Consider the following 20975-nt stretch of genomic DNA (forward strand, 5'->3'; position numbering starts at 1 on the left):
GCATCTAAATTTCTTCCTCAGCATGCTGTATCAAGCAGCAGCAGCAGCAGAGGGCTGGATGTGTCATGGCTCACTCCCCATCTCTCTCAAAACTCAGAAATTGCTATATTGGAGGGGCTCAGTGGCTTAAAGGGTTCGGGGGTGGTGGTGGTGGTGTTTATGTTGCCATAGCTGCATTGCCATAGCTACAGTAGATCGCTGTAGCTACATCACTGTAGCTATGTCTTCCAATGCAGGTTCTCAGCTTTTGTTTCAATGGGACACCCGAAACACTACAAAGCAACCAGGAGTGATGTGATGTATCATTTCTGGTAATTCAAAATAGTGGCAATGACAGCACATGGCAGCCTTTAGATGCTCTGGTGTGGCTAAAAATCAGAAGGTGCAGCCCATTAGGGTCTGATGTGTGTCCACCTCTGATATATTTTCTATATTTCTGAACCCCCCCCCCCCCAATTCACCTATGCTCCATTCCTTGCTTTGAATGCAGGAGAAATTTATCAATTTTAATGCTAAATTTGGACTTGGTGAACTTCTAAACAAACCACAACATATTTGTGTGGGGAAAAATAACTTTTCATAATTTTATTATCCATATCCAAATAATGTGAGGAAAAATACATATAAAATAATAGTGCACATGAACATGTATATATTGGGGGAAGGTGTGCACAAGACAAAACATCTTATGGAGAAAATGCTTGTAAAAAGTAGGCACACTAGGGGAAATACATATAAAGATTGAGTATTTTGAGGGTAATGTGTGTTTCAAATGAATGTAATCTTTACAGAGACTTTTTCTCTCTCCTTTTGGACAGATTTTGCATCATTTTGCCTCATTCACACACTGTTTTCAGTAGCATCCAAAATTAACATGAACACCAGAAATTTTTTAAAAAGTGTGATTTGTTCAATGTGAACAATGTGAAGTTGAAGGCTTTTACAGCTGGCATCCATAGTTTTCTGTGGGTCTTTTGGGCCATGTGGCCATGTTCTGAAGTATATTTCTAACATTTTACCTACAACTGGAATAAATTATTCCAGAACACAGCCATACAGCCCAAAAAACCCACAGAAAACTAATGATTTGTCCATTCCTATCCTACTACTCTACTACCACTGATCTTCAAATCCTTCTATAGTCCTTCTAGTCTATATTTGGTCAGTATTTTAGAAATAAAAAATCAGCTTGCTCTATTTATTTATTTATTTATTTAGGTATTTATATCCTGCCCTTCAGCCCTAATGGCTCTCAGGGGGAGCTTACATTTATTATTTTTAATCAGACAGTTCCCTGCCCTCAGGCTTACAATCTAAAAGACACAAAACAAAAGGAGAAGGGAATGGTGGAGGGAAAGGGGATGAGGTCCAGTGGTTCTTCTCTCCCTCTGAGGCCTGGACCAAGGCAGATGGATTGGAGGGAGGGCTCTTCCTTCTTCCAGGCTAGGCCCTGATGGAGCTGGACCTGCCTGGTGAACTCCCTCTCAGGCCGGCGGATGGCAGTTATGGAGGGCGGCGTCTCCTTCCTTCAGGCTAGTCCTGGTGGAGCTGGACCTGCCTGGTGAACTCCCTCTCAGGCCGGCGGATGGCAGTTATGGAGGGCGGTGTCTCCTTCCTTCAGGCTTGTCCTGATGGAGCTAAGGACATGCATAGATAAAATTATTTTGTGATTGGCACTTCATAGCCACAGTTTCTATGTCCACAGATTCAACTAGCCATAGCTTGAAAATATCCCCCACCCCAATCCCCAAAGCAAACCTTGATTTTGCCATATTATATAAGGGACATTATTTTACTATGCCATTGTCTATAGTGGGACTTGAGCATACATGGATTTTGGTATCCACGGAGGTCCTGGAACCAAACTCCAGCGAGTACCAAGGGCCCACTGTATTGCCTTAGGTGGCCTCTAGCTGCTCTGGGGGTGTGCGTTGTCTGCATGTCCTACCCTTGAAGCAGCTGCACTTTTTGGCCCATCTGTTTTGGGCCTCTGATGACTAAACTGAAGCTGTTGTACTTTGGAGCCATTATGAGAAGTCATGACTTGCTAGAAAAGACAATAATGCTTGGTAGAGTTTAGTAGAAAAAGAGAAAGATTGCATTCCAGATGGATAGACTCAATCAAGGAAGCCATGATCCTGAGTGTGCAAGACCTGAGCAGGGCTGTTGATGATAGTGTGACCTGGAGGTCTCTCATTCATGCGGTCACCACAAGAAAGTCAATTTGACAGCAGTTCATATTTCTAAATTCAATCCTTGGCAGCCCTGACATTTCAGTTTTCCATTTTACTCAGTCTCTTTGAATCCCACCTGAAATTTCTTCACATCCTTATTTCATATTGGGTTGTGAGTCTTTGTGTCCCCCCCCCCAGTTATTCTATGTAATTTGAACAGCATTTCCCCTAATGTGTGCATTTATCTGAGCAACATACCTAACCAGACAACTTTTTCCCATTGACTTAAGAAATGTCTGTGTCTATTTTTCAATTTTGTTTTCTCCCAAGTGGCTTATACTGTAGGTTAAAACAAAATTGGTAAACCAATTCATGGTAATTTTTAAAGCATTAAACAATAGCCCAATTAAAACAAATTTAAAGTTAAAAACACATTCAAAACATTAAAAATATGCCCATTGAGGGAAATGATAATAGATACACTCCAATATAACATGTAACACTATAATAGGGAAATGTTCGGACTAACGTAACAAAGTAAGGGATAAGACTAATAGAGAAAGTTCATAGTAATCAGTTGTCTTCAACTTGGAGGAAGGGAAGGGATTTTAAATGTCTATTGTTATTTGTTGGTATTTAGTTTAGAATGTAAAGGAATAGAGATGGGATATTGCTAGAATGTTTTTCTCTTTTTTTATGTATTTTGTTTTATTTTGTTTTGTCTACTGTTTAGTATCTGTTGTTGCTGTTTTGTCTTTTTTAACCAATAAAATCTTTTAAAAAAAATAATAATATGCCCATTGCATAGCCTATTACCAATCAGTTAAAGAAAATCTGTTTAAATAACAAGATCTTTGTCTGCCATTGAAAGGAAAGCAGAAAATGGGCCAACTGAGTCTCCCTTGAAGAGAGTTCCTTAGCCTGGGAGCAGCCATTGAGAAGGCTGTCTCCTATATCCTCAACAAATGGATCTGTATAAGTACTAGGATGGAGAAAAAGCTTCCTCTAAAAATTGTAAGGCTCAGGTAGGCTAATATGGGAAGATATGGGCTTTTGCAGTGGTCCCCAAACTGTGCTTTTTGAGGGATTTTGGACTTCGGTTCCCAGAATCCCAGCCACCATGGCTGAGGCTTCTGGGAGCTGAAGTTCAAAATCTCTTAAAGGACACAGTTTGGGGACCACTAGTCTAGTGTGTATGTTGTTTGCCTTGAAGTCATTTCTGACTTATGGTGACCCTAAAGTAAATCTATCATAGGCTTTATTGGCAATGTTTCTTCAGACTTGTCACCTAAACCATTTTAGACATTCACATTTCAAAAACACGGAAGTGGCCTATAAACCTCTTAAATGAGTGAGTGCTAAAAAACTTGTATGTTTCTTTGATTCCAGTTCTGACTTGTAAACCACAACACTGGTTAATAATTGTGGTTTTACAGTTCCTGCACTGAGAGGGGAGGTGTACTATTTGACCACCAAGATCCCTTTCAGCTTTAAAATTCTACCATTTTTTGATTCTAGAACATGGCCCCCTATGTGTTGCTTTGAGAAAGACTCACTGTTTCTCTCAGGAAGACTTTCTGATTATTTGTGTACCACTTTCCATCATAGTTTGTCTATAGGCCTGATGATGACACCCATTTAACCTACCATCATAAACTGTGTGCATCATGCAGATTAGTGTATATTATGGTGTTAGATTCAGAAAGAAGATTAGTGATTTTTCTCTTCTTTTTACACATAAAACAGGAATATAAAATTCAGCAGTAGTAACTGCATCTTATAAAGATATATTTTTCAGTATTGACAACAGGAGGTGGCAAACTCACTAAGCAACTTTTCCAATAATGCAAGGAGCGTAAGGGAATTATATATGTAGGTCAGGAAGCAATGAACTCGATATAAGACAAATAGATCCTTCTGGCTAAGGAAGACTCAGAATCACCATCCACCTTTTACTAAAATGAAACCAAAATCCAAATCCAACATAAAGCATTACAGCTTTAAGTACTGAAAATATTTATTATTTTTATACCAGTAATCCAATAGCATAATCTCAAGAACATCAATGCTCTAGGAATGTCTAGAAACACAATGGATTTGCCTTTATTCCTTTATCCAGATGTTTGTATAAAATACTCTGGATGTTAGGAATCTGCAAGGGAATTAAAGATTTATTTTTTAATACTTGAAAAACTTGGATTTCTAATAACTGTGATCCTTTAAAATGTTTTAACTGCAGATGTACCATTTCAATTTCTCCAACATTTCCCTTGTTCCCCCCCCCCCCATTTCCTATTCCAAAGCTTGGGATGTAATGGTGTCAACTACTAGCTCTTATGGATCTGCAAAGCTCTTATATTTTTGTCTAGTAGGCCAGCATGGCATAGTGTCTTGAGCATTGGACCAATGTTTGTTCAGTCCCCTGCTTGGCCATGAAACCCACTGAGTGGTCTTGGGCAAGTCACACACTCTCAGGCTCAGGGGAAGGCAAGGGCAAACCTTCCCTGAACAAATCTCGCCAGGAAAACCCCTTAGGGTTGCCATAAATCAGAAATACCTTAAAGGCACATGACAACAACAACAAGGTGCACATGCTATCCCATCTAATTGTGTGGATTCCAATGGGCCTTCTAGAAGAGGTTACCTCTTTTTCTGTGTTCAGATTTTCAGTCATTGGTGTGTTCATGAAACTACAGTCACTCTTGGACTTTCAGGTACCATCAATGATTAGCTTTCCATGAAATCCATTATTTCAGGTTTAGTGTTCATTGAATGTGTGATTGAGTGAGAGAGCAAGAGAGTTCCTACTCATTTCTGAAATGTCAGACGAAACATGACATATCACTTTGTCATCAGAGCTTTGTCCATGCTGACTGGGAGATTCTGGGAATTATGGTCCCTAAAACTAATTTACAGATTTTGGGCTCAACTTATTTTGAGCCTAGCAACACAGAAGGAGCCACAGAACATTAAGATGATCATTTGGCCCATATAGCTTCACCCACATTCTGTTTCTTAGTCACATTAGCATGTGACAAAGAGACAGAACCTTGGAATGGATCCCTTACACACTTGGCAATTCACACAGGTTCTCCTGAAGCCTATAAACAAAACATCAGATTCAGAAACACACAAAAAGCACAGATTAGCAAGCCCTGTGAAGTAGTTCTGTCTTGATTTCATCTTCCATGTAACTAACAGCAATAGATACAGGGAAATGCTGTAAGGCATTCTTTTCTTTGTTGATGCCCTAGGGGCTCAACTCTGAACTTTGTTAACAAAAAGGAATAGCCAGGGGCAAAAATGGTAAATTCCTCTTGCTTTGAGTATTGTAAAACTTGCACTGCCAGTTGCTTTCTTTTTGCTGTGGGAAGCATACTGATCTGTTTTCCCCCCCGCAGGCATGTTTAGTTGCATTTAAAAAATCCCTCCACCTTAGACATACACATCTTCACTTTTGATAGCATTACTTTGTGATGGGAGAGACAACTCATAAAGCTTAGGAACCACAGATGAGAGCTGCTCATAGACATGGCTACAACGATGGCCATGTACTGGCTTCTTTTATGCTTACATAGCCAATGGATCTGTGTAAGGCCAGTACTGTCAATTTGGGTGAGCAGAAGTTCTTCAAATGTCATGCAAAGTATTGAAGATGCATGAGACTGAACCTCTGATTTTCTCATGTAAAGCCAATTCAATAAATGAAAAGGATAATAAGGAAAAACTGTCTTAAAAAGGAACAGAATAACAGGGCAAAGAGGTGAGAAACATTCAGATTGCACATTAATAGATGCCCAGAGGTCATTTTACTTGTCATGTACTGCAGATTCTCCATGGCTTGGATGGACAAGCAGAAAACTAATCAGGGATTTTAAAAGGACACATATGAAAGTTATTAAAAACAGGTACAGTGGAGCACTTGAAAGATTATTGAATGGAAGCTACAAAAGAATAAAAATGATAAAGAAAGAAAAGCTGAAAAGCATAAGAAAACGAAATACAGATTGCACAAGAGGTTATGATAAATATTAAGATCCCCCCCCCCTCAGAACTTTAAGTACATAACAGAAGAAAAAGGAGAGGTCAGTGCAGGAGATTGAAAGGTTGCTACAATATAGCTGAGATAATCTGTTGAAAGAATAGGTAGGCAGTGCTGAAAATATTGGAAAACATTGTTTGTCTTGGTGCTCTCGAAAGAGGATGGTTGGGGACAGATGCTAGAAAAAAACAGGCATTTCTCAATGGAGGAAGACAAGAACATGGCAACAATGGCTATAAAACTAAAGGAACTAAAAATGATGTTGTCCTAATTCCATTCACCAGACCAGAAGAAAAATGACCATTTAGGCTATAATATCATATAATCTGCAGACATAGAAAGATAATATTTTGCATTCAACAGACACTTTCAACATAGTTGTTATTCTCTCTCTCTCTCTCTCTCTCTCTCTGCTTCAAATTTATCTATGTATCAACCTGCCCACCTATCTATCTATAGAGTTTGAAGGTTGAAAAACCCCTTCTATAGGGAAGAAGTGGAATATTTGACGTATGCCACAATAATTGAGAAAGTAATGTACATGCTATTCCTACAATTAAAAGCAAAGACATCTTCCCCACTTTGAATGGCCCAGATAGTTATGAAATATGTTCTCCACTGAAAGGAGAGATCACTGTGAATAAGAGAAAGGATATAAGCCTTAATCAATGAGAAACACAAGATATGGCTATATCAAGGAATCATAGTAGAGATGTCCAGAAAACACATAATTCACTGCATAGTAAAGACACGAGAGACATATTGTATGTAGCGGGAATCAAACACTCATTGCAAACTGAATGGGAGGAGTAAAGGCACCAGAGACTTCACATCTAATGAAAGGTACTTGCTGTATAATCACAGAGGTGGCTAAGCCTAACAAACCTGCAGGAACTTTTTTTTTAAAGTTAAGTGAAAGGTTGAAAGGGGACAGCCATGGTTATCATTTCTCTGGACCTTGGGAAACCTTTTGATACAATATCAGACAAAAGATGACTTCCTAAGGTCAGCAGGAATGGTGTAGGGCTGAGCTACCGTAGTAGATGTAAAGAACTGGCTTGGATATCAAAGCCAGAAGGAATTCATCAATGGAGGCTGCAGGTCAAATGGAAGTGGTTGAAGAGTGGTGTTACATATGGATCCGTGTTTAGTTTGATTTTGTTCACTTTACATAGTCATGAAAGGCTTTGATGGAGAAGTGTGTAGGAATATACTGATGATAAGCTTGCTGGGGTACAAAGGGGGTGAGCTAATAGAAAGGAAGTGGGAGTGGTGGAGGTCAGGTGGGGTCAAGGAACCAACCAACCCCAACTGTGCTAGTCAGTAGGGAAGGAAGAACCTGGAGATGATGTGATTCAAGGCAAACCTTTGAAAATGCTTTATGAACAAAATGGTTCAGAGAATTTCAGATAGCACAATAGCCACCTCCTCCTCTTCCAGCCCTTCAGCCTCTATCAGGTTTTTTGGCACCGAGATTGGTTTCCATGAGAAATATCACTACAAATGCTAAATCTCATAAAACTTAGACCTTCTCACTGTCCTCCCCAGTGTTGTGACCAAGACAATGCAAAACACTTCAAAGCAAGACGATTTACATGCCTATATTCTGAATTTGTATTGCCACTGAGTGATCAGACAAGATGCTATACATGGAAAGTTTTTAAATGATTTTTATCATGCAATTAACAGCATTTTGCCGAAACTTATAAACACAAATGCACACAATACAAACTTATTTTTCAGAATGGAACATCTCATATATGAATATAAACATGGTTACACATAATGTAGTCTTGTTTTCCAGAACAGAATGTATGTCAAGCTTACTAATATTTCATTTCTTCAAAGTTCCAGTAAAAAATGTGTGTAAATGTGTCTATTATTATTATTATTATTATTATTATTAACCTTTATTTATAAAGTGCTGTAAATTTACACAGCACTGTACATACAGTCTTTTTAATTGGATAGTTCCCTGCCCTCAGGCTTATAATCTAAAAAGACACGACACAAAGGGAGTGGTGGTGGGGAAGGGGCCTCTCTAGTAGGATAATACATATAAAATACATAGCAATACAGGAAATGATTCAATAAAACAGACAACAAAAGAACATCAAATAGCAAGTGACAATTATGCAATGCCTGGGAACGCTGCCCTGAACAGGATGGTCTTCAACTCCATTTTGAAGCTGGTTAAGGAAGTGATGGCTCTTGCTCGTGGGGGAAGAAGGTTCCAGGAGTGAGGGGCAGCGAGTGAAAAGGGGCGAATCCGAGATGGGGCAGAGGAAATCCTGGGCTGGGACAGCAGACCTTGACTACCAGAACGGAGGGCCCTAGTGGGAAGGTGAGGAGAAAGAAGGTCTGATAAGTAAGGAGGGGCCAGCCCATGGAAGGCTTTAAACGTCTCTGTGTGTATAAACATCTCACCAAAATCCCAATTAATTTCAACATCTCAACAGAATCCCAATAATGTCTAATAAAACAGCAGAATTCAGTAGTAGTAGCAGCAGCAGAAACAACACAGAAAAAAACATTAGCATCCATTTAACGTCTTGTGTGTCTATCAGATTTAGACATAGGCCCTGAAATGCAAGAATGGAGTTAGTCTGATGGACTTTCCCCAAGGTGTTGTTCCAGACAAGGGGCTCTACTGAAGAATAAAGAATTTCTCTGAAAAGTGATCAGTGATGTAACACATTAAAATGAAATCTGAAGTGTTGTCTTATCTCTTGCTCTCCTTCTTCATGTTTCCCTAGTAAATGTCATTAAAGAAGATTAGTGGTGTGGTGCCATCATATTTGGATTTTTCTCATTCTTAATTATAGCTCCTTCTTTTGGTGACTGTGCAAATGCTTCTCGTAATGTCCTAAATCCAGTCTTTAAAATCAATTAGAGTAGGGCCACTAAAACAATGGAACTTACATAAACATTTGCTTACCAAGTTTCCATTCATTTAGGAGGCCTGCTTTATTGAGCATTTTCATTGGAATTAGGCATAATCAGGTGATATTTAAAGCCCAAAATGGCTTGGGTCCAAGCTATCTCAGGGACCGCCTCCTCCTATACAATCCTCCCCGCGCTCTCCGATCCTCTGGGAGGAACTTACTACAGCCTCTAAAATCTAGGCTTGCAGTGACCTCCCAGAGGGCGTTCTCTGCTGTCGCCCCCAAACTCTGGAATGACCTGCCGGATGAGATCCGTCAGATAACATCATTAGACAGCTTTAAAAAAGCGGTCAAGACGGATCTCTTCCGGCAGGCCTTTCCAGATTAACCATCCCGGCCCAGGTTCCCTGATTCCCTCTTTCCTCCCGTGGCCCCATCTTAGTGATGGTTGAGGATCAACAGAGGGATATCAGGGTTTTTAGTTTTTAATTTTTATGCTTTGATATTGTGTTTTTAATATGTCATACTGTTTAATACTGTCTTAAGGGGGGGAGGGATAAAGTGTTTTTAATTGTTATATTTTATATTTTACTGTTGTCAACCGCCCGGATTGGTTTCCCATAGGGCGGTATACAAATAAATTATTATTATTATTATTATTATTATTATTATTATTATTATTATTATTATTATTATATCATGCTAAAGGATTGGCAAGAAATGAACTTTCTTTCCACTTATTTTTTATAAGAATTTACCAAAAGTTGCAAATATTTTAAATTCAAAATAGAAAGATTTTGAGATTGAAAACATTTGAAAATGGAAGAAAGCAATACTGACATCCATCCATCCAGAAAAATTTAATACTTAAAACTTAAAAATATGACTTTGCATCCTTATGTATTCATCTTAACAAATGCTGCTATCACTTTTCTCTCCTGAGACTCCTCAATTTTGCCATCTTTGTGACAGACAACTACAATGTGGCTAATGCTACAAATAGCTGTACTTATTGAATTTGGAATATTGTGGGTAGGGCTGAGTTTTATTTCAGTTTCCTTACAAAGACTTTAGCAAAATTGGGATTGTCTTCATATTTGGGATAGAAAGAGCTTTGTGGTGTTTTTTAAAAAATCAAATGGGGGGTGGGGAGGAAGCAAAACTGGCACATTTTTCTATCCCTAATCATCCCACATCTCATCTGTAAAGACAGTGTTAAATAATTAAATTAATTTAATGAATGCTTTTCTGATTAAATGAAAACCAGTCTCAACGGTGTGTGTGGGGGGGGGGGGGGGGGGGGGGGGGAAGAAAGAATCATACCTTCTTGAATGGTTAATTAATTTTTTTCTCCTGTCATGCACAATCTTGTATGGATATGAGATCAGGAAACATTACATTAACAAGTATTTTAATATCAGCAGAAGCCATATGCAAAACAGCTAAGAAGGGCAGTTTCTGTTTACTTGATACTTCAAGGAAATGTTTAGTATGTGATTTGCCTCCATAGGCATAATCTCCACTTGATGAAAGACACCTGACAATTTCCTCTTAAGCTTTATTTAAAATTGCAATGGAAGCAGCATTGCTCCTTGGAGACCACAGCGTCTCACTGTTGTTATTGCTGTAAGGGAATAATAGTACAACATTTTATTATACTTTTATCAAAGAATCCCTCATGGCTACCCTCTGACTATTTTCACAAGTTTGAAGGAGCTGCAATGAGACTACTGGGTTTATCTTTCAGTGCAGCAGGTCTGTTTAATGCTGTCAACGAAATTTCAGTGGAAATCAGTACTGAGTTTCCATGATCAGGGCTATCATATGTGGATTTCTACCAATTACAATCACAGCCATTCATCTGGTTTTAGTTCACTCTATTGTGTATTATGATTTAGGACAAAAACTATAAGGAAACTCACATTTTTTTTTGTTAGAAATCTTTCAAAATTTCCCCAAAGCTCTGTAGCAAGCTGGATGCCACTAAAGCATCTGGGGTGCCATTATCATGACTTGACAGGGACATGGAATTCTGATGTACTGTATACAATGTGTGCTGCTATTTTTTAAAATTGTTTTAAATTATTTTAGTTTGTTTATTTTTTCATTTTCTACCCCACCCTGAGGTTTTCAGGCAAAGGATAGAAAACAAATATTTGAATGGGTGAAGCAGGGATAAAAAAAATCAGGCCAGATTTTATGATCATAAGGTTTGCACCACAGTGAAAAGTCAGTCTCAAAAAGGAAACGGAAAAGAGAATAAATTAGTTACTGGATGTTACAGATATTGGATTACACTTAGCAATGCATTTTGGAATAGAAAGACAATGACTGATCTCTGTTTCTGGAAAGTAAGGGTGCTGGACTTACTGGGCTGGACTTTTGGTGGTGGTGGGATTCCATGATGTTATGATGGCATCCCCATCTGGCCTCCACCCAATCTTCCCTCATAAGGCACTGGAGCCTTTTATGTGGCTCTGATTGGACATCTGGGACCTTGGGTGGGTGGGTCTTCTGGCTGGGGGACTCCAATTTCCAGCGTGCACCGGGGGGCTGGAAGTGACTCCCAATTGATCTGGCCACCAGAAGGGGTGAGACTTCCAGATCATCACATTGGTCTTAGTGGCCGAAGGGGGCTAGACTTCCAGCCCCACTTCTATTGGTTGGGGGGCCTATTTAAGGCCATGTAGTTGTGTGATTGGTGCCATTCCAGCTTGGATCTCCCTACCTTCCAAACCTGTTTGCTTCTGTAGGAGGGTTGTGGTTTGCTGTCACAACTTTTGCAGGCAATGGCATGGGTTGTAGATCTGGTGGTCGTGGCTACCTGTGCTGTGGAGCACTGGTATTGGGAGTCCCATGGGCACTCGGCGGTTCTGGGATCGAGAAGTAGTTGGCAATTCGGGGGCAACTCCTAATCAATGTCCCCTGGTGACAAGGGGTGAATGTGCGGATATCTGTTTAGCCCCCTTTTTTTCATCCTGAGGTCTGCTGTGACCAGGCAATTGGGTTCATCGATCAACAGTCGCTGGTTGATGCCAGATCCAGACCCATTTCTTGGGCCACCCCCACCTGTCAGCTGTACTCAATAAAATTGTGGCCTTTTCCTTCCAACTGGTTGTCTTGGTATGTTGCCTTATTGTGACACCCCCTTCCCTGCAATATAAAGGCTAACTCATTTGTCTCTTATTTGAGACATACAACCTGGGATCATACATCATGCTTGTGGAAGGCAAATCTACATTCATAAAGTGATGGTTGCGCAACACCATCTTTCTGCTGAATACCAACATTGTGAAACCAACTGAATATCTGCCAATTTGCTTGCTGTTTCCACAGTCAAATGGAACATCAAAGGTATTGAAGGATGGTTATCAAACCATTCAAAAATATTCAGCTGCATATGTAAAGGTTACACTTGCAGGACTCCACTTTTTGCAGTTTTGAATGGAATATTGACATTATGTCACAGCCAAACAAAATGTAACTGTATGTGTAATGGAATTTATGTGTGCATCAAACACCAACAAGATGATAGCCACAATTTCCTGTTTAGGCAGAAAGAAGAACTAAAAAGGAAGATGGTAGTCTTTATATCAGTAACACTAGAAATTAATCTTATGTATTATCCTTGATTTAAAAAAAACAAACCAGTTGTAGCCAAACTGAATTTATGCGTGCATCAAACACCAATAGGATGACAGCCACAATTTCCTGTCTAGGCAGAAAGATGAATTAAAAGAGAACATGGTAGTCTTTATATTAGCAAAGCCAAACATTACTTTTAAGTTATATCCTTGATTTTAAAAAACACACAATGAGTTCTAGCCAAATTATATTAGAATATCACATATTAAAACATTGGTATGTATCTACTGTACTTTCATAAGCATCTTGTGGTTTAAAAACAGTGGCTGGCATCCTGTTGAGTGTTTATGAGACTGTAGCGTGGACTTATGTACTTGTCACTTTTGGGATTCATGTTTATGACTGCTAAGGACTGAGCATGGCCCCACCCTACCTTTTAGTCCAGAAAGTGCTGCAATCAGATTGCTTATAAGGTACTGAAGATTAAGATGTTGGGAAATGATGACCACAGTGTTCTCCTGATCATGAGCCACATTGAGAGAAGTTGCTGTGGCAGGAGTGTGAGCGGTCTCTCTGGCTGTCTGCCCCAATGCACCTCAAGACTTGGAGATTGTTGCAGTTATTACTCCCCAACTGTTCCACCTGCAATGCCTTGCAAACCCTTTGGTTGGGGCATGGCCTGGCTTAAGAGGTATGTTTGGGGTTGAGGGCTGGCATCAGCAGACATAGCCATGATGATGGGGCTCCATCATTATCATCATCATCATCATCATCATCATCATCATCATCATCATCAGGCAGGTAGTTATGGCTGATGATGCAGAATCTCAGCCTATATCTCCTACTGTTGTGTACACCATATTGGAAATGATAGACAAAATAATGTAATACGAAATAATGTAATATGAAGTAACGCCCACAAATCTGAAATATATAATTACAATTACTAACCACAAGAGTGAAAATCCAAATACTTAAAAGTATCAAATTCCACCTCAAAAAAAAAAAAAAAAAAAAAAAAACTTTAAAAACTTTCTGGAAGGTCAGGAGAAAACTATTCAAATCACAGAACCCTTGGCCACAGCCTTCTTCTACCCACATAGGAGGGGTGGGGAAAGTGTGGGTCACACGAGGCCCCTAAAGCCTATTGTATCATTTCCCGTGACCCCTAACACACCCCATTTTTTAAAAAAAAATACCCCTAAATCAGCTCCCTTTTCCCCCATCACACACAATCAGAATTAACTCCCATTATTCCCCATCACTCCTAAAACCACTTCCCCCAGTTGATTTTGGTGGAAAATTGAAGTGACAGTACATTACTTCTGATTTGTCTGAAATATGTCTCTGTGTCCCAGCAGTAGAGCATAGGATGAACATTGGCCCAAGATGCAGTTGTCCACCCATGGTATATAGGTTTTTCTTTCATATGCGTTGATATGGTGCACAAAATAGTGACCTTGATAACCTAGCCATGATGGTTACAGTATGCTGAGAAAGACCATCTCTGAGATGTTGGCCACAGGGCCATGGAATGCAAAAAAGGAACACATGAAAATGGACACAGAAGCTAACTGGAAACCTGCCCTGTTCCTATAGAATGGTATGAGAAGGTTCATCAAAGTGCTTTTCAGCTTGTTTAATAGGTTTTGAATGTTACTTCAGCACAGGAAGACAACTATAGCAATTAGCAGGCATTTGCTTGCTCACATGTAAGACAAAACTGTCACAAATGCTAGGGAACTAGGTACAAAAACTTTCTATAGTGCACTATAACTGTATTTGTCTGCATGCAGCTACAGAGCTGCTGTGAGCAGGAAGCCTGAGAAATGTGGCAAGAGAGACCTTCACAACCTTATACAGACCTTTGCTCTCAACATATAAGTGTTTGGGATGTTGCTAAAGTTGTCAGGTTAAATACTTTTAATAGTTAACAAATCCTGGGAAACAAAGATAAACTATAAAGGTCTGCCATGTGGAACTGTGAAACGTTTTGTCTATCAACCCCACCAAAACAAACAAACAAACAAACAAACAAATCCCTGTCTTATTGCTGCAGTATCCCTGCTCTCTAACACGGCCATTTACAGGTTGGTAGAGAGTAGTGAGAGGTAACAGAGAAGCATGAAGCTTGAACCCAAAAATCCCATCATTAGAACAATGGATTATTCAACTCTATGAAACGGCTGAGATGGACAAATTGACGGCATGGATGAAAGACAAAACAGATGAAGAAGCTCTGCTATGTTGGGAAAACTTTTATAAATTTTTGAGATCCAGATGGAAATGTATCTTATGAAAATGTATTGTGACTGTGGAAAACATATTTGTTTTGTATGCAAATAATAAGTATGTAAAAAGTAGACCTAGATAGCAACAGGCAGTACCGAAATCATATAAAAGGATTACTCGAATCAGGGAAAATGGAAATAGGCTGAGAAGTACCAGTTAGGGTTTAGAAATCATGTGTAATAATGAGAAAAATTTAAAGAAATATGTGTCAACAATTGGAATTATCAATAGAAACGTATATAAACCAGAAAAGGTAAAGGAACTTGTAGAATACTGATTTACGTTTTCAAGATTAACAGGGGAAAACTTCAATAAGTAAGTAGGTTCTGAGAGGAAAGAAGTTTTAGTTAAATAAAAGAAGATGGTATAAGGCTAAACTGGATTATGGAAAAGTAATGGAATTATGTTTAATGTACGACATAGGAACATTGGAAACATAATTGTGTGGATAAAGATGTTATACTTTCAAAAATATATATATATAAAAAGAGAGAAGCATGAAGCTTATCTTATGTTCATCCAGCTGTAAACATAGCTGGTAGCTTCTTCCCTACTCCCTGTGGCACTCTCCACCAAGTTTTGATAACTATTAAAGGTATAGGAACCTGTCCTGCATTTACCCTGGCAACCCTAGATGCAAATGATGTTAGGAGATAGGGGTTACATGCATGCTTTCATCCCAATACCTACTTTTGCCCTGCATTAGAGCATAGGGCTTATTTGAAAACTACATAATGGTCAGTACAGATATTCCATATATGTAAGGCTATTAATCCTGTTCGAGAGTATGATAGTTTTTTGGGCAAGTCCTTAAATCTCTCATTTTTGCCAGTTTTACTCTTCAAAGGCCATTTTCTTCAAGCCTATTCACATATTCTGAAGAATGGCTGATGGCTCATTGCATACTAACCTTACTCCCAAAATGCATGGCTCATCTTCCTCCCCTATCTAAACAGAGTTTTTAGCTATGTTCAGAAGAATGTCCATTTAGACTGGAGGTAGGAATTATGTTGTTCCCTACTTCCTCAGCGTTGCAATTCAACAACATCTGGGGGAACACATGATTTCCACTCCTGGTTTAGGCTGTCCAGCTCCAGAGGTCAGTAAATGGAGGTGAGGGACAGCCTTGTCTAGTGACACTGGGGATGAAGAAATCAGCATATATAGCCACTTCTTTTGTGTCACCTTTAGATCTGACCTGTTATTTGAAACATGACAATAATGGTAGTATGATATGTGGAAAACAACTCAGTAAACAAGAGCAACAAAAGAGAGGGACTTTTGGATGAAAATACATTTTATGTAAAGAGGTATTAAATTCATACCCCGCCCCCTTGAGGAAATGGACCACTGATTAAGGCAAGTCTGTGCTGAGATGTGCATGAGGTGCAGTTCCAGCTGCCAGTTTCTTATTAGAATTATAGAATCACAACAGAGTTGGAGAAAAATTGTAGACTTTATACTCTTAACCTCTTTTAGAACATTATCACATACGTTTTTTTTTCTCCCAAGCTGGGTACGGGCTGGGTATGGGTGTAAACCACTTAAACATGGATGTTATTTCTCCTGAGCTAGTCAGAGGCTGGGTATGGGTGTAAACCACCTTAAAATGTTATCGCACACCTCCATGTGCAGCTTAGAGACACCATGTACCTGATCTTCTCCCGGACTTTGCAAAGAATGGGAAAGTCCTGTTCTTTGCAAAGGCTGGATCTGGTACGTGAAAAACATGTGCAATAATCTCCTTAGTGTAGAATATCCAGAGCTAAAACATCTTTGAAAGGCTTGTCCAGACTTTCCTTAAAGATGTGCAATAGGAGATAGCACAGACTGGGAACTGGCTCCATTGTCAAACTGCGTTTTCTATCAAGAGGTTACTCCTGAGATTCAACTCATTATCCTCTTCTTATAACTGTTACCCATTTGATTCAGACCTACCTATAACAGAGAACAAATCTTTGCCCTTTTATGTGTGACACTGCTCCATCATGCCTGAACCATCTTCCCTTGGATAGGCTAAATGTAACAAGTCCTTCTAACCTTTCTGTGGAGGACTTGTTTTCCATATTACTAATAATCTTTGTTGTCTATTCCCATTTGCTGAACCTATTCCCATTTTGTATTTCAGGGGAGAGCAAGCTGTGATTTTCCATATGTAATCAGACTATATTCTTTCAACATTTTTTTTAACAAATCTCATTTGGGTTTCCTCCCTCATCTTAAAATATTTTATTCCTTAGGTGAATGAGAGAAGCCCAAGCCAGGCCATAATAACAGTCACTCCTAGAGATGCCCCAATTCATAGCATCACCATAAATTGAAGTTAACTTGATGGCACACAACAACAAACAAAGATCTGCCATGTGATGTAGTGGTTAGAGAAGCCTTTCTCAACATGGTACTTCAAAAGTTTTAGACTACAAATCCCACATCACTAATGATTGATCATGCTGGCTAGCACTGATGTCACCAAAAATTCAACAGCATTCAGGCTACAAGGCACAGACCTTGATCTGTATCTTTCTTGAATTTTGAGGTTCAGGACTGAAGGTAGAGCTAGGTAAGGAAAATCAATTAAATTTTCCAGGTGTGGTCCACCTAGTGGACAATTATTATGTTTTCTAAGTGTGCAAAAATAAGCTATTGTAGGCATCTCATTTCCAGGATTATGTTCTCATAATAAATGGTACAATGTACTGGCAAATTCTCCTGTGTGCTAGAGAATTAATGTGCATATGATTTGCTCAAGAGTGTTGTTCCTTTTCAGTTACAGCAGGCTTCTGAAGCATATAGGGCAAGTCCTACCACTAGGCAGAGTGAGACAACTGTCTCAGGCAACAGATGCCTGGGGACTGTAGCTTCCCATCATTCCTCTTAAACTTCAAACTTTTCCCCTCTCTTGGCTGTGTATACGATATGGCCTATCTTACACTCCTAAACTAGTCCACTCTTCAGCATGGCCATCTGTCAGGGATGCTTTGATTGAGAGTTCCTGCATGGCAGGGGGTTGGACTGGATGGCCTTGTGGTCTCTTCCAACTCTACGATTCTGATACCAGTGTTGAAATAAAACATTTCAACTACCAGTCTAGTTTGCTTCCATACATGGAATTTTTATTTAACTAAGGCAACACAACATCTTGAGCTGATTTTGACAAAAGAACCTTCCCTCTCTTTTTGTCTTTCTGTAAATCCTCATTTTCCACAAAGGATTGTTTGGAGGAATCAGTTTATACATTCCTACTCTGCTTCTGAAGAGTGTAAGCCGCTCTGATAGCCTTGGCTGAAGAGCGGGGTATAAATAAACATTATTATTGTTGTTATTGTTATTATTATTATTATTATTATTAGTTCCAAAACATAGCAAAATCCCTTTAAGTGTTATGAAACTAATAAAATAACATAAATCAAAACATGGTCAGAGATTTCTTCTTCTCTCTCTCTCTCTTGCTGAATAAAAGATGCAACTGCAACACAACAGTGTCATCAAATGACTGTTTTACTGAGGTCCTGAATGAAAAAGACACCGTCTCTGAAAGCAGATCTTATGAGCAAAATGGAAAATTGTGCCTGCATGTGGAGTGGAAAGGATAAACACAGGAGGTGGAGCTAGATAAGGAAAAACGATTAAGTTCTTGCGTGAAAGTCGTTAAGCTGTTGTCTTAAGCTCACTTTATCAGAGTTATTGCTGCTTATTCATAATAGCACTAAGCAACAGATGTTCACCTGGCCAAACAAGCCTCTTGAAAGAAAGGAATCCATATGCTGTAGGGAGTGTAGTGTGATCAGATTCTTAGAAAGAAAAGAAGGTTCTTGTTTCCCTGTGTTTGTTGAAGCTTAATCAAAGCAGTGTTTCTCTCTCTCTCTATGTGTGTGTTAGTGAAAGGAGGAAAGGAGGGCAATTGAACAAGAAGAAAAAGGGCCAAAGCAAAACAACAAAGAGTCAAAATGAAATTATAAATGTTTGGAAAAGATTCAAGGACCTTTCTTAAAGAGCTGTAAAAGCAAACACGAGAGGCTTACAAAAGGGGGCTAATGACTTCTAGAAACTTAGAAATTATGAAAAAGAATCACCATATTGTGAGAGGATATAACTCTGTGGCAGACAACAGCCATTCCTTCTCTGCAGGGAAGTCTGGGAATTCTAGTTCTCTTATGGAATAGGGTGGGCTAGTGAGGGCTATTAGAGAATAATCAGCTTCTTCATCACACTATGGCTGGCACCCTGTTATTAACATATGTAGGGTAATGTAGGATTTCAGCCAATGATCCACCCTGGATCCCTTCTTGAGAGAAAGGCAGAGTATGAATCCAATGAATGAATGAACGAATTAATACAAACATACATACATACATGCATAATAAAGTGAATGTAAGTTGTACAATACATGCGGAGTGGTTATTTCAACATTGTGCAATGGCCATATTCAGCTCTTGATAGCAGAAGCAGAGTTATGGAGGTAGAACCATTCCTCATGTGGTTGTACAAAAGGGTACATTCATCTGTAGCCATCATTGCACATTGTTTAATTGGTCCCATTTCTGAAAATGTGTAGTGTAATGTTGCCATTCTGTACCCATATTTTGTAATACTAGCCTGGCAGTACTCTGTCAGGGGATATTTATGCTACATGGTGGCAATGTAGAGCTGAAGCCAGTAATTCCCTGGCTCTGGGGGAAAAAGATATGACAGTTAAAGCAGTGTTTAGAAACAACAACCCAAAGAATCCACTACAATGTATAGTCCCAGCAATCTTGAAGAAAGTTAGCTGATGAAATGGCTCAAAGATCTCCTTTTCTATCTGATCTCTCTCACCTTTTTGACCAGAGCTACAGCTCTCTGTCACTGCCATTTCCTTCTTGATAACCTGAAGATGTTTCAGATTGTATGTGGTGAAGCCTGAACTGCTAATCATTGTTTCCAAATCCAGTTCTCCCACCTTGTTCTTCTGCTTATCTGACACAGCTGTCATCTCCTCAGCTTCACAGAACTAAACTATATGCTATGTTAAATACAGAGCATGGTGCACAGCATCTGTCTTACTCCAAAATGAGCCTATATAGGACCAGCCTATATCTGGACCATTGCCTGAAGGTAGGAGCAGTTGAAACATCATCCTCCAAAGCAATTATGTCCCCTTAAATTCATTTTTGCCGCAATTTGCACTGAATGGTTTTGTTTAAAATACACACAGCCTAATTTAAAAGCAAAAGGGGTTGGAGAAAAGTTTCCACCTCCCTAATTAATTAGTTGAATTTATATTCTGCCTTTCTCTCAAAGCTGGGACTTAAGGTGGTTCACAGTATTATAGCAATAGCAAATACATTTCTATACTGCTTATCAGTGCACTTAAGCACTCCCTAAGTGCTTTACAATGTGTAAGCTAATTTCCCTCAACAAGCTAGTCATTTTAATTACCTATGGAAGGATGCAAGGCTGAGTGGACCCTGGAGCCCTGCCTGGGATTGAACTCACAATCTTGTGGCTGTGAATGGCTGCAGTACCAGCATTTAACCACTGTGCCACCAGGTCTCCTTTATTGTTAAATAAAAGAAGAATACAGTTAAAACACAAAACAAGACAAACTTAAAAGAGAGAAAAATTGAAAGCACATTTTCAAGCAATTAATACAAACAAGAAATAGCACAACTTAAAATTCATCCCTTTGAAAAGTACACTTCCCATCAGGTAACATGGTCCATCCTTAGTAGCCCATTTGCCAAGGCCACCTGAATAAAAAAAAAAAGGTATTAATCACTAGCTGGGAAGGGATCAACCTAGATCCTCCCAGAGCCTGGGAATAATCACCAAGAAGAACTTCTCGCACAGCCTAACAAACCTACCTATGAGGATGGTGGGACCAAGAGGAGGGCCCTGAAGATCTAAACACCAAGAAAGTCACCTACTGATACATTTGTTGTTGCTGCTGTGTGCCTCCAAGTCATTTTCAACTTATGGCGACCCTAAGACAAACCTATAATGGGGTTTTCTTGGTAG

Source organism: Sceloporus undulatus, chromosome 1 (assembly GCF_019175285.1).
Source record: "Sceloporus undulatus isolate JIND9_A2432 ecotype Alabama chromosome 1, SceUnd_v1.1, whole genome shotgun sequence".
In the NCBI taxonomy this organism is placed as follows: Eukaryota; Metazoa; Chordata; class Lepidosauria; order Squamata; family Phrynosomatidae; genus Sceloporus; species Sceloporus undulatus.